This window comes from Mustela putorius, unplaced genomic scaffold (genome assembly GCF_011764305.1).
Source record: "Mustela putorius furo isolate JIRA1106 unplaced genomic scaffold, ASM1176430v1.1 tig00000992_pilon_pilon_pilon, whole genome shotgun sequence".
Lineage (NCBI taxonomy): Eukaryota > Metazoa > Chordata > Mammalia > Carnivora > Mustelidae > Mustela > Mustela putorius.
Window position 1 is genome coordinate 5,581,309 of NW_025421526.1, and position 14,162 is coordinate 5,595,470.

The window sequence follows — 14,162 nt, forward strand, 5'->3', positions numbered from 1 at the left end:
CCACTCTTCTCTCTCTCTCCTTTAATACCTGTTTTCATCACAATGTGACATCAAGGTTATAAGTTCTTCTTAGAAGCACTTCTTGATTGAAGTACATGCATCACATTCTTTTGGTTGCCTGCTTCCGAATCCAAATATTATACCTATGTATTAACTAGAGTCTTGTTCAGTCTCTTATATGAAAGTTTCCAGTACTGTTCATTCTTAAAATAAATGGAGTTGAGGGCGACCTGAATGGCACAGTCTGTTAAGTGACCAACTCTTGGTTTCAGTTCCGGTCTTGTGCTTGGTGTGGATTCTACTTGAGATTCTCTCTCCCTCTGCCCCTCCTGCTCATGCTCATTTTGTGTCAAAAATGAATAAATAAATCCTCAAAAATAAATAAATAAAAAGAGTTGAAAGATAATCCTTTGTTCAATGGTGCTATTATATATATATATATGTATATATATATAAAATATGTCTTTTCCTCAAGTTTCTTGCATTCTCTGGCAAGTGCTTATGGACAATTATGACATTATATAACTTTTTAAAAGATTTTATTTATTTATTTGAGAGAGAGCATGAGTGAGAGAGCACACAAGCAGGGGCAGAGGGAGAGAGAGAAGAAGACTCCCCCACTAAGCAGGGAGCCATATATGAGCTTGATCCCAGGACCCTAGGATCATGACCTGAGCCAAGGGCAGACAGACACTTAACCAACTCAGCCACTCAGATGCCCCTATAATTTTATATGTATATAAAATTGATAGTTTTTTTATAATTTTGCCACCTAGAATTTAATAAGAATCTGGGAGTAGGGACTGAGCTGTATCCTGCAGGTGTACTGCCAACTTAATAGTTATCCATGTGGTCATATAAATTCTGGTAGAAACAACTTGAATCTGTGCACATACACATAAAGAGGAATTCTGTTTTATATAAAAATTACTTGTGGAATTTATATATATTTTTTCAATACAAAAAAAAACAAAAATGCCTTTCTCTTTGTTATAAGTATAAATAGTCATGAGTAAAAAAGATGATTCTTGTTCTTTCATGTGGTAAATAAGAGTTTTATTTAAAAATTTATTTAAAATAACATGAAATGTCCTACTAAACTTGGAAAAAGATAAAAATGAAATTGAGAATTTACTCGTTCAGTTCTACCTATTTTTAAAACTCAGTAAGCTATCATTTTAATTTTTAGTTATGAATGTGTTTTTCAAAGCATTGGGTGATGACCACTATTTTTATTTACTTGGAAATTAATATAAATGCATAATTTAAAACATACAATATACTTTTTTACAATCCATAGATCTCATTTTTACTGTTTAGGGCTGCACCTATACATTTTCAGCCTGTTAAATCTTACAAATATTAGATAAAATCTATAAAAAATAACCTTTAATATACAAATATATTTTTATTTGGATAGCATTTCCATATAAGATATTTAAAATTATCTTTAATGAGGATACAAATGAGTAGGGAAAAACTTTAATGAGGATGTTTGTGTAATGTATTTTCTACCTACTATAAAAGTTAAAGATGATATAAATCTTTATGATTAAAGATTTCTTACAAGTCCTGATATTGGAACTTGTGTTCTGTGAGATGAATTATAATTATAAAATTTTGGAAAATAAAATTCTAAATTAGAAATTATTTATTTTAAAAGACATATATTTTGTTTTCTCCTTATAGAGAGTAAGCAAAGAGCAAGGGATAATTTTCATCTTTCATGTGCCTTAAGTTACTATGATTATTAGAATTTTCTCATTTTACTTTGATCTGCCTCAACCAATCTGTGGGTATCTCATTAAAACATTAAAACATAAAATGAAATAGGCCACTCCCAAGTCTATCTCATTATATGTTAAATATCTAGGTAAGTCTATCATAAATGCATATTTACCTACTGATCTTATAGGAAACCCTTCGCCTTTCTGGATTATTTCAAATTCTTTAATCATGTAGATGTGTCTTTTTATCATTTTTTTGAAATAGGTATTGGGCTGATTTTTCCAAAGACAATGAATTTAAAGAAGTATCTCTGTATACATATTAAAATTCCTCTTCTGTGTTACCTACCCATTCTTTTCTTTTCTCATCCTCCAAAATGAGATTGAAAATTATCTTTGTGGAAATTAAGAACTACTTACAGAAGCTCTTATAATAGGAAATTAAGAACTACTTACAGAAGCTCTTATAATAATATCAATAGAAGAATTTACTTTTATCACCTTCTCTGTGGATTTGAAGGAAGAACCTATTTTTTAGACTTCCCATACATGACCCTATATTTTTCCTTGATTTTGGTATTGTGAGTTCCCTGATGATTTGCTTTTTATACAATGTATTCTGTTATGCGTCCATAAACTTAATGAGCTACCAAGAAATATTTAAACTAAACTGACTAAAGTTAGAATTTTGTCATGTAAAATAATACCATATGTTTATTATTTCAACTTTGCATTTAGAAGACAAAGAGAAAAATAACTGTAGGCTAAATATCAAATTATGTACCAGGGAAAAGATCCTAGAGTTTATACGGAATACACACACATACACACACACGTATAATTTCCTATTAGAACAATCAATGATATGTTGCAGTAATTAACAATCCCAGTTCTTTGTGGCATATAATAACACATGCTTGCTTCTCGGGCTCCATGTGGATTGCAGATCATTTGGCGATTCTACTCTGCAGCTCTTTCCCAGGCTGACAACAATTGTCTGAAACACCGGCCATCAGTATAGCAGGGCAATAGAATGCAAGAATGAGTCACATCAATAAACTTCATGTTTCTTGAATAGACGTAGTAATAGATCCATCCAGGAAGACCAGAAAATGCATTCCTTCCCTTTGTCTAATAGAAAAAAAATGTAAATATATAATATAGGTTACACTGGTTACTATTGCAATAAAATCATTTCTTATGGTTGCTGTAACAATCTCCTAATTTGAGTTTGTTAAGTATTTAAGTTTAATCTATAGAGAAATCTATATGATTCTTTTTTATCACCCTTAGGCCCAAAGGAAATATTTAAGATGAATGGTTAAAAGAATATCAGCAAATTGAAAATGCCCTATTGATCTTAGGTAACATGTTTAAGTTTTAAAATAAACCATCAATAGATAATTTTCAAGAGTGGTTTAAATTAGTAGACCTCTAAGCTATAAACATTTTTTCTTTAAAGAAAAAAAGAGTATTACCCAAAAGACTAGAGCAAAAACCAATTTATAAATGAAAAGAAGGATCATCTTACTAGTAGGAAGGAAGGAAATTATATGTCTAGTCCCATATAACTGGCTACTCATGAAACATTAAAATCAAATCACTTCAGGCAACTGCTTTGTAATGGATTAAACTGTCTGTGATGTAATCAAGTTTTAGAATAATACTACAAATGCCAAACAAGACTTTTAAACAGGAACATTAAGACCCTTTGCCAGCTGAATCCATTACTGTAGAAAGAAATCCTTCAGGCAATGTTAGGTCACTGATTATAGCAATTTATTTCTCATTAGCTTATAACTACCTGACCTCTTCATCTGTTTCTGCTCTATGAAATCACGCTTCAGAATTTATACATACAAACTCATAAGGAATCATTTTATTGCTTACTCCTAAGAAAAGGAATATTCTCTGGAATTCTAGTCAGGAATGCTGAGTAGTTGGCTTTTGTAGTTGGAATTTCAGAAAAGATTGATATTCTATGTAATACAGAGAATGAGAATCAGACTCTCTAAAAGTGAATAATTATAATACTAATTCAAGGATATTCAAAAGAGTTCATATTGGTATAAAAATAAAAAAAAAATAACATCTTCAGTAAAATTCTAACACATAGAGCAAAACTTAAAGGAGTAGAAAATCCCTAAGTCATTAAAAAAAAAAAAAAGTATTAGAAAGTATAGAAAGTGATGGGAAAGATTCTAATTTGTCATTAAAATTGAGCATAGGCTTGTTATTAAAACTAATACATAAATACTGAGGACAAACTGCTGTTTGCCAGGGGAAAGGGAGGAGAGTGATGAGCAAAACGGAGGAAGAGGAGTGGAAGATAAGGCGTTTAGTTATGGGATGAGTAAGTCGCAGGGACTGAATGAACAGCGTAGGTTAATACAGTCAATGGTAAAGTAATAGTATTGTATGGTGACAGATGGTGGCTGTACTATGATGAATATAGTATAATACAGAGATGTAGAATCACTGGGTTATACACCTGAAACTAATGTAACATTGTGTGTGTGTCAACATAATTAAAAAAAACAAAAAACAAAGAAACTAAGTATATGTGTGTATGTGTGTCTAAAGACAATTTGATATTTTTCCCTCTCTCTCAGGTATGTATGTGTATGTTTGTGCATATTGTCTCTAATTCTTTCTCTGAACTTTTTTTTTTAATTTGCATATTTATTTCTTTACCCATCTATCTCAAAAGCCAGTATCATGCTTAATAGCAAAACCAATGGGATATTTCAGTTCATTATTAGTAGTGTTGTACACTTCCTGGCAGAACACTAAATATACTTTTTAAATTTTTTTTCAGTGTTCCAAGATTCACTGTTTATGCACCACAACCAGTGCTCCATGCAATATGTGCCCTCCCAAATACACAACACCAGGCTCGCCCATCCCCCCATGCCCCTCCCTTCTAAAACCCTCCATTTGTTTCTCAGAGTCCACAATTTCTCATGTTTTGTCTCCCCCTCTGATTTCCCCCAATTCACTTTTCTTTCCTTCTCTTAATGTCCTCCATATTATTCCTTATGCTCCACAAATAAGTGAAACCATAAGATAATTGACTTTCTCTGCTTGATATATTTCACTCAGCGTAATCTCCTCCAGTCCCGTCCATGCTGATACAACAATTGGGTATTCATCCTTTCTGATGGAGGCATAATATTTTATTGTATATGGGCCAATCTTCTTTATCCATTCTTCCGTTGAAGGGCATCTTGGTTCTTTCCACAGTTTGGCAACTATGGCCATTGCTGCTATGAACATTGGGGTAGAGATGGCCCTTCTTTTCACTACATCTGTATTTTTGGGGTAAACACTCAGCAGTGCAATTGCAGGGTCATAGGGAAGCTCTCTTTTTAATTTCTTAAGGAATCTCCACAATATTTTCCAGAGTGGCTGCACCAACTTGCATTCCCACCAACAGTTTGAGAGGCTTCCCCTTTCTCCACATCCTCTCCAACACTTGTTGTTTACTGTCTTGTTAATTTTGGCCATTCTGACTGGTGTAAGGTGGTATCTTAATGTGGTTTTGATTTGAATTTCCCTAATGGCTAATGATGAGGAACATTTTTCATGTATCTGTTAGCCATTTGTATGTCTTCTTTGGAGAAGTACCTGTTATGTCTTCTGCCCATTTTTTGATGTGATTATCTGTTTTTTGGGTGTTGAGTTTGAGGAGTTCTTTATAGATCTTGGATATGAGCCCTTTCTCTGTAGTGTCATTTGTGAATATCGTCTCCCATTCCGTGGGTGAAGTCCCAAAAGTTCACTTTCACTTTTGTTTTCTTTGCCTTTGGAGACATGTCTTGAAAGAAGTTGCTGTGGCCAGTGTCGAAGAGGTTACTGCCTATGTTCTCCTCTAGGATTTTGATAGATTTTTACACTTCTTGGCAGAACACTAAATATAATTTCTAAATAAAGAATCAGGTAGACTCTAAAGTGGTAGAAAACACAGCACTTATTATTGGAAGGAATATATAATGTAAGAGTAAATTCAATAAGAAAAGTTCATTATAGAAATGAAATGTTTAAAATTCTACTAAAATATTTAAATAATTAGAAAATGAAATATGACAATTACCTTATTATTTATTCTAGAATTAATGCCTGACTTGCCAAAAACTTTAAATTTAATACAGACTCATGAAAATGCAAGAGGAAAACTTGGGAAATTTCATTTATAATGTCATAGTGAGGGATGACATTCTAAGAGAGAAAAATTTATTGATAAATCTTAAAATAAATCTATGATTTAAAAGTCAGCAAGACAAAGTCAAATAACAAGTAATAAAGAACAGGGAGTCTGACACAGGACTCCATCCCAGGACCTTGAGATCATTACTTGTGCTGCAGGCAGACTCTTAACCAATTGAGCCAGCGGAGACACCCCCACCCTATTTCTTCCAAACTAATTTCTTCTACAAGTGGATTTAAAATACTGATGCTAGGGAAATGTAAAAATTAGATTTTAAATAGTTTCTACTAATGATTTTTGTTTTGAAAAGAAAAGATAAATTTTTGCTTATTTATCTGATAGAGACACAGGGAGAGAGTGAACACAAGCAGGAGTGGGAGAGGAAGCACCACACTTCCCACTGAGCAGGGAGCCAGATTCAGGCTCCATTCCAGGAAATTCTAAGACCTTGGGATCACGACCCAATCCAAAGACAGACTCTTAACTACTGAGCCTCCCAGGTATCCCTTACTAACAATTTTTAAGACTTTACACATTCTCTCATTAATGCAGTCACCATGTCCTTTAAATTAAATGTGTTTTGAAGAATGGAATTTAAGATAGTGAATATATGTCTAAGGCAAATTTACTGAAATAGCAAAAAACCCTCACACAGAATAAATAAAATACCTCAATGTTCTAGAATGTGGAATTAATGCTGACAATAAACTCTGTAGTGTGTTTATAGTATCTTTATTGTTGTCATCTGTAGTCTAGAGGTTCTCTTGGGATTGCTTTTTCTTACTCATGGAATTTTGTTGACACATTAGATGTCAGCTTCTAAAGAATTTATGGAGTGGAACAGAAGGGTGTTTCCTTCTTAAAGTTTTATATACTCCAGTTTTCTTCTTCTTATGTGGCAGCTGGGATTATCTTTGGATCATACACTGAGATTTTTGCCAGAATATATTTAAAGAGGAAAGTGAAAAACAGAGAATACCAAAGTTTCAAATGGACAGCAAATCTTCAAGTTTGAAAAAATTTAGCAGTTTTTTTTTTAAGGGAAGTCCAAATAGTATAATCAGTTTGATGACTTCAGCATATCTTCATATTTTATATATTTAATTTGTTTAATCTTTAATTTTGCATAATAAGTTCACATATTTAATTATCATATTTTGATTCTTTTCTATCTGTACATTAAGCTATGACAATGATAGTTTTGCCTATAGTACTTAAAAGCTAATTTAATGTATTTGGTCAAAGATGTTGGGGAGAACATTTCATCTCTTCATCAAATGTCACAGGCTTAGCCTATACAAAGGCAAGACCTAGGCCAATTATCTTCCCACCTGAGCCCTTGTTTCTCTGAACCCTTTTATATATTTAATCTCTCACTTATGAGAGATGGCTAAGTTGGTGGGACTAAGCCCAAATTCAGTCCCTAAATCCTTGTGCAGTGTCCTAAGTCAGTATAAATCAATATAAAACATTTACAGTCAGAGAACATTTCCGATCAATGTAAGAATCATAAATGGACTAGGAATTCCTTTTTAGAATTTCATGGAAAGCATTTCTTTAAGATTTTATTTATTTGTTTGAGTAACTTGGGTTACTTGTGAGAGAGGAAACACAAGCAGGGAGACTGAGAGAGGGATCCATACGCAGGGCTCCATCCTGGACCCTGGTATCAAGACTGAGCCAAATGCAGATGCTTAATGAACCACCCAGGCACCCCAAGAAATTTTTTAATTGTAAAAATTGACCATATATGTTAAATATTTCATTGACTGATTTTGTTCATGGAAAAATAATCTTCAGAATATTCAGGAATAAATTATCTTCACATTAGAAAGAAACACTAGTGGGCATAATAGATTTCACTTTAGTTCAGCAGAACTTTATATGAAACTTAAAGCAACGCAGTGAAAAATTTGTCGAGTGTTTCCACCTATCAGTCAATCTCATAGATTAATATCCAAGCCAATAAAATGAAGAAAAATAAGGCCTTTTTGGAGAGAATGTATTTTTACTAAAAAAAAAAAGTGATGGATCCCTCAGTATTGACCATCACAATATAACCCTATGGGTTTACTCCAAACTTTGTTGTATAAAAGGAGATAAGTATTGCATTGAGGAGTCAGAAATTAGTTTTACTTTAACACTTTTATGTCATAAACAGATAATTTGGAAAAGAATATGTTATATGTGATTTCTAAAATTTCAGAAAAAAGTTTAAAGCATAGAACAAAAAATTAAAAATGAGAGAAAAAAGATAAAAAAAAACTGGTTTGAAAGTCAGAGAATTTAAAGGAAAAGTTGTAAGGAAACAGGGATGAATGACAGATACTATTATCTATAAAGAAAACTAAGAATACAGAAAATTTGACTAGAGACATGAAAGACTAATTTTCAAATCTCTTCCTAAATAAAGAAAAAAAATGATGAAGTTTAAGGTGAAGTAATTTTACAAAAAAAATCAGTTTTGGCTCATGTTTTTATTTTATATTTTTCCGTATAGTAGTCTACTGACAGCTACTTTTCATAAGTGAATAAAAAAAAAAAAGGAACAAAACCCAAATTTGAAACATCTTTCTTTATATAAAATGAATATGAAAAATATCTTTGTTTATTCTTTTAGCGTTTTGCCTTAAAATATTCTGTGTACTTCTACCTGATACAATTTTAATCATTACTCATACTTCAATAAATTTCTGTAAAGATTATTTTATAAAGATCATGATTTGGGGGTTTTAGCCATATTGATGACATCCTGGAGGTGGATTTAGCTTCCTTATTGCAATAGACCCTGTGAACAGTGTAGTGGTTTCATTTATACTATTGGAAAATCCGTATTCCAAATGACTCAAAAATATTTGGAAAATTCTAGTTGTGTTTATTTTTAGCTTATTTATCTATCTGTCATCTATCCATGTATGATCTATCACCTACCCATCTTAGAATGAGAGAGCGAGGGATTTGGGGAGAGATAGAGAATCCTAAGCGTGCTCCATCCTGAACAGGACTCAACCTCACCACACTGACTGAGATCACGACCTAAGCCCAAATTAAGAGTCAGACACTTAACCGACTGAGCCTCGCAGGGCCCCTGGGTGTAGCAGGTTAGATTGTGAGTGTTCTTTGCCACTGCAATGTAGTTAATGAAGAGCACATATTAAGATAAGAAATACACAAACACACACAGTAAATTGACTTTTTTTTTTATATTATATATTTGTTATAATCTTTTATTATTAAAGGATTTTCTAAGTTAATGACAGTTTTGTGAGAGTTAGTGGAGTTTAAAAAACTGAAAATACCTAAACACACTTCCCACAGTCCATTCAGGGACACATGGTAGTTCTCCAAAGGCAAAGGGAGGAGGGAAGTTGCTTCACACTGTGGAACTCACACTCGGGAGTCCCTGGGAATCATGGTACATGATGGCCGGTCACCCAGAGCCAATGAGAGCAATAGTAAACTGTTCATTAAATATTAGTACATCTCCATGTCTTTGTTAATTTTTATTTTTTTCTTTATCAATTTTTAGATAAAATGTGTAGATGTTCTAATATTTTTCCCAAGGGCTCATTTTTTTTGTTTTTTTTTCTGCATACAGTGGAGTCCATGGATGTTAGCGACATGGCCCTTGATCAGGATAGCAGTATAAGGTAGAGGTTGTAATCTTTATGTAAAAATACTTGTGTTTCAATCCTCACTGAAACAGGCATTGGCTGTGCCATAGGTTCTTTTCCTACATTAAAAATGTTTTACTTGGCAAAAACCTCATATAATATCCATAATACGTGGAGGAAGTATTACCTCTTTTACAGAAAAGGAGAACAGGTACTGAGGTGCCATGTAACTGCATAGGGCCACACAGCTAGGAAGCAGCCAGGTTGGAATTTGAGCCAAAGTAATCTGGTCTCCAACTTCTATGATAACGTTGCCTCTCAAAATCCAGATCCCATGCATATTTACCTTATAGAATTATTGCTGGGATTCAATGACCTGTGAAGAACATTTTAGCACATAGTCAGCACACTGTGTGCTAGTTATTGTAGTAGATGTTTTATTACCATGTGGTTGAGACTGCGTGTGGGTGGGAGATGAGAAAGGTAAAGATATTCAGAGAAAAGTGGAACAAGAGACTGAGAAAAAGCTTGAAAGTAACCCAAAGTATTTACCATCTTGTGACTAATCACGATTCAGGTCTGGCTGCTTTCCTGCCCTTTCTGTGGCTGGCTTCTGTATTGTTAATGAAGACAGTTCTTAGATTAGAAGCATGGTAGTTTTTTTCTGTGTCCCATTCACATTTTCTTTTCTTTTTTTTTTTTAAGATTTTATTTATTTATTTGACAGAGAGAGATCACATGCAGGCAGAGAGGCAGGCAGAGAGAGAGGGAGAAGCAGGCTCCCCACCAAGCAGAGAACCCGATGTAGGGCTTGACCCCAGGACCCTGGGATCATGACCTGAGCTGAAGGCAGAGGCTTTAACCCACTGAGCCACCCAGGGGCCCCCACATTTTCTATAATATCCCTGTGTTACTGATTTTATTCAATAAAATACTTAAAGAGAAGAAAGGAAAAGAAATAAAGGAGAAAGTACATTCAGTTCTTTTTTTTTTTTTTTAAAGATTTTATTTTTTATTTATTTGACAGAGAGAGATCACAATAGACAGAGAGGCAGGCAGAGAGAGAGAGAGGGAAGCAGGCTCCCTGCTGAGCAGGGAGCCCAATGTGGGACTCGATCCCAGGATCCTGAGATCATGACCTGAGCCGAAGGCAGCGGCTTAACCCACTGAGCCACCCAGGTGCCCTTTTTTTTTTTTTTTTTTTTTTAAAGCACATTCACTTCTGACCAGAGTGAAAGTTTACAAATAGAACAAGCAGTATTTATTTAGCATAAAAAAACAATAAACATGAGTCATTTTACTGATGGCATATATATAGACATTTCTATTTACCTTAATGTTTTGAAACATAGAAATCTCCATGAAAAACTATTTCTGGGGATGCCTGGGTGGCTCAGTTGGTTAAGCTGTTGCCTTTGGCTTAGGTCACGATCCCTGTGTCCTGGGATCGAATCCTGCATCGGGCTCATTGCTCGGCAGGGAGCCTGCTTTTCTCTTTGCCTCTGCCTGCCACTCTGCCTGCTTGTACACACATGCTCTCTCTCTCAGTCTGACAAATAAATAATTAAATCTTAAAAAAAAAAAAAAAACTATTACCAAATATTACAACAAAACATTTGGGTCACTTCTGTGTGTGTCTACAGGTATATGTGTTTGCCAAACGTTCACATTTAAAAAGTTTTGGCATTTTGTCCATGCAGTCTAGAGGAATACAGAAAGAATTCTCAACCCATCCTGAAGAGGACCGTAACTGACTGATAGGGCAATTCCCACACGGCTCACCTACTTGGTCAGGGCATCTATTACTTTATAAATTAGGGAAATCATTAGCCTTACTCAAGGCAAATGAAAGTACACTGTAGAAGGCTCTTCCAGTTCATACTCTCACTTTGCCTATAGGTTTGATCAGTAGCTGAAATAAAAACCAATCTTGCTTTTCTCAAAACTCAGATGAAAGCTTTTCAGTAAGAGACAAAATAATATGACATCCATTCTATTGTGAGTAATGCTGGTTTGCATTATACTAGTGGGAACGTCTTAGAAATTGACATTCAAAATATTTTTTTCTCACGAAAACTCTTTTCCTAGTGTTTGAAAGGGAATATGTAATTAAAGGGAAAGACTCAGAATATGGCAAGGGGCAACCACTGTGTCATATAATATGTGCTCACTATTAATTGGCCCTGCCAAATGACCATGTTTGGGTTAAGAAAAATAGTCATGACTAATCTTCCTCTGTCTATTAACTCAGAATTCAACAATTCAGCCATTAAAATATCCCATGTATCTTACTGGCTGAAAACTTTTGCTTGATTATCTGATCATGAATATTTAACGTGAAAGAATAATAGCAATATCTATCTTTGGATTTGTTAGGAAGATTAAGTAAAATATATGTAAAACATTTAAATGATGCCTCGTACATATTAGGCACCTAATAAATCATACTAAAAGGAGTAATAATACCACTCTCACTATTAATAATTATATAACACATTTGGAATTTTTATTCATCTCCTGGACAACCAACCAAATGGAAGTAATTACCTTTATTGACTCTAATATGTATCATGCTGTACTATAGCACAACAGCTACTTTTTTGAAACCAGCCAGCAACTTTGTTTATACAAAGTTGGAAGGAGCAATATAAATAAACCTTTTATTATATTATCTGAATTAATATTTTTATTTTCTTTCTTATCCTGACAGTGGAACTTGATACATAGGAAGGTAATATTTATATTTTCCTAAAATACAGTGACAGATAAGAAACTTGAACTCAGCTATAGGTCTCCTCTTTGCTGTTTAACTTAATTCATTGCAGCCGAGGCAGATTTTTATATAGAAATTTCTTGAAAACTTTATAGTCTTGAACATTACATCTAACAATACCAAAAGGAATCTGGTATGATCAGGAGTGATATAATGAATGCCATATGAATTAATAATATTTGGCCACTTCTTGAAGTTTTAATGGCTCCATCTGTCTCTTAGTTCATTGGAAATAATTAATATTCCCTTGCTTTTTCTTGTGACAGTAATTCATACATCGTAGCCTCTGATGGTTATATTTGTCCCTGAACATAGAACCAATTATTTGAGTTAAGAGAGGATATGGAAATTACCTCCTATTTCCCTAACTAACCTGAAGAAGAAATGATACCTCACTCTTGCCAGGCTGGTTCTTGTTTGTGACGTTCAATCTCAAGGTTGCCAGGATGGCAGAGAGAAAGAAGAAAATGCAATGCCTGTGACAAGCAACAGTCGTTGCTACTGGGGATAAGAAAACAAAGTGAAATAAGTCATGTAGTTCATCATGTATTTATCTGAATTCCACATTATTTTATTTTTTACTATGTTATGTTAGTCACCATACAGTATAGCATTAGCTTTTGAATTTCACATTTTCAAAATATCTTGTAGATTGGCATATACAGAATACAATACTCATTCAATTGTCTAGTAGCTGACAATTTTATTTTTTCAGAATTTCCTTTACTTAGTTATATAAAGCACAATGCTCACTTGAAAGCTAAACCTTTGGGGGCGCCTGGGTGGCTCAGTGGGTTAAGCCTCTGCCTTCGGCTCAGCTTCCCCCTCTCTCTCTGCCTGCCTCTCTGCCTACTTATGATTTGTCTGTCAAATAAGTAAATAAAATCTTAAAAAAAAAAAAAGAAAAGAAAGCTAAGCCTTTGAATACCAATATAAAGGACACTTTTTAATAAAAATTTTTGAAACTACACATTGACTGAAAAAGTGTTATGAAAGTTAAAAGAAAATTATAGAAACAAGCTTAATTTTGTTTCAAGTGGCATTAGCACAGCTGGGGGGGGAATAGTGCTATATAAATCAGTGAGATTTAAAAAAATATAAATTTATATATCTTTTTAGAATCTGAGAGAAGTTTTCATTTAAGATTGCACTATATGAGGGTTTGGCAGCCTATGCCAGACATCAAAGTGGATATTGTACAAAAAGGTGTGACCTGACATCTGAAATACAGACTTTATTGATTGTGAAGAGTTTAAGATGTTTAGCACATCAGTCTTCAGTATCAACAGATTCATATTCAAAGGACAATTACTAATTGAGCCACACCCAATGATGGCCTTATAAGTCAAGTCTAGCCTTTTTTAATGCACTTGAGAAATTTGATAAACAAGAAACATAATGACAAATTTATGCTTAAATCTCAAGCTAAACCAGAATGTTTGAGCATATATATTGGTAAGGAATTTCAAATATCTATGACTTGTCAAATGTAAGGTTGAAAATATGGCATATATAGATTTTTTTCTTTTATCACTTCATATTTTTTCATCATAAATGTACTCTTTAATTGCTATCTTTTTTTGTTTCTTTAATTCCACATACGTGTGAGATCATCTGGTATTGGTCTTTCTTTGACTTATATTGTTTATCCATGTTGTTGCAAATGACAAGATGTCATTCTTTATTATAGTCGAATATTATTCCACTGTTTATATACATATTACATCTTCTTTATCTATTCCTCTATTGATTGGTGACATCTAGATTGCTTCCATATGTTGGCTATTGTAAATAATGCTATAATCAATATAGCGATGTTCATATCTCTGTGAATTGGTGTT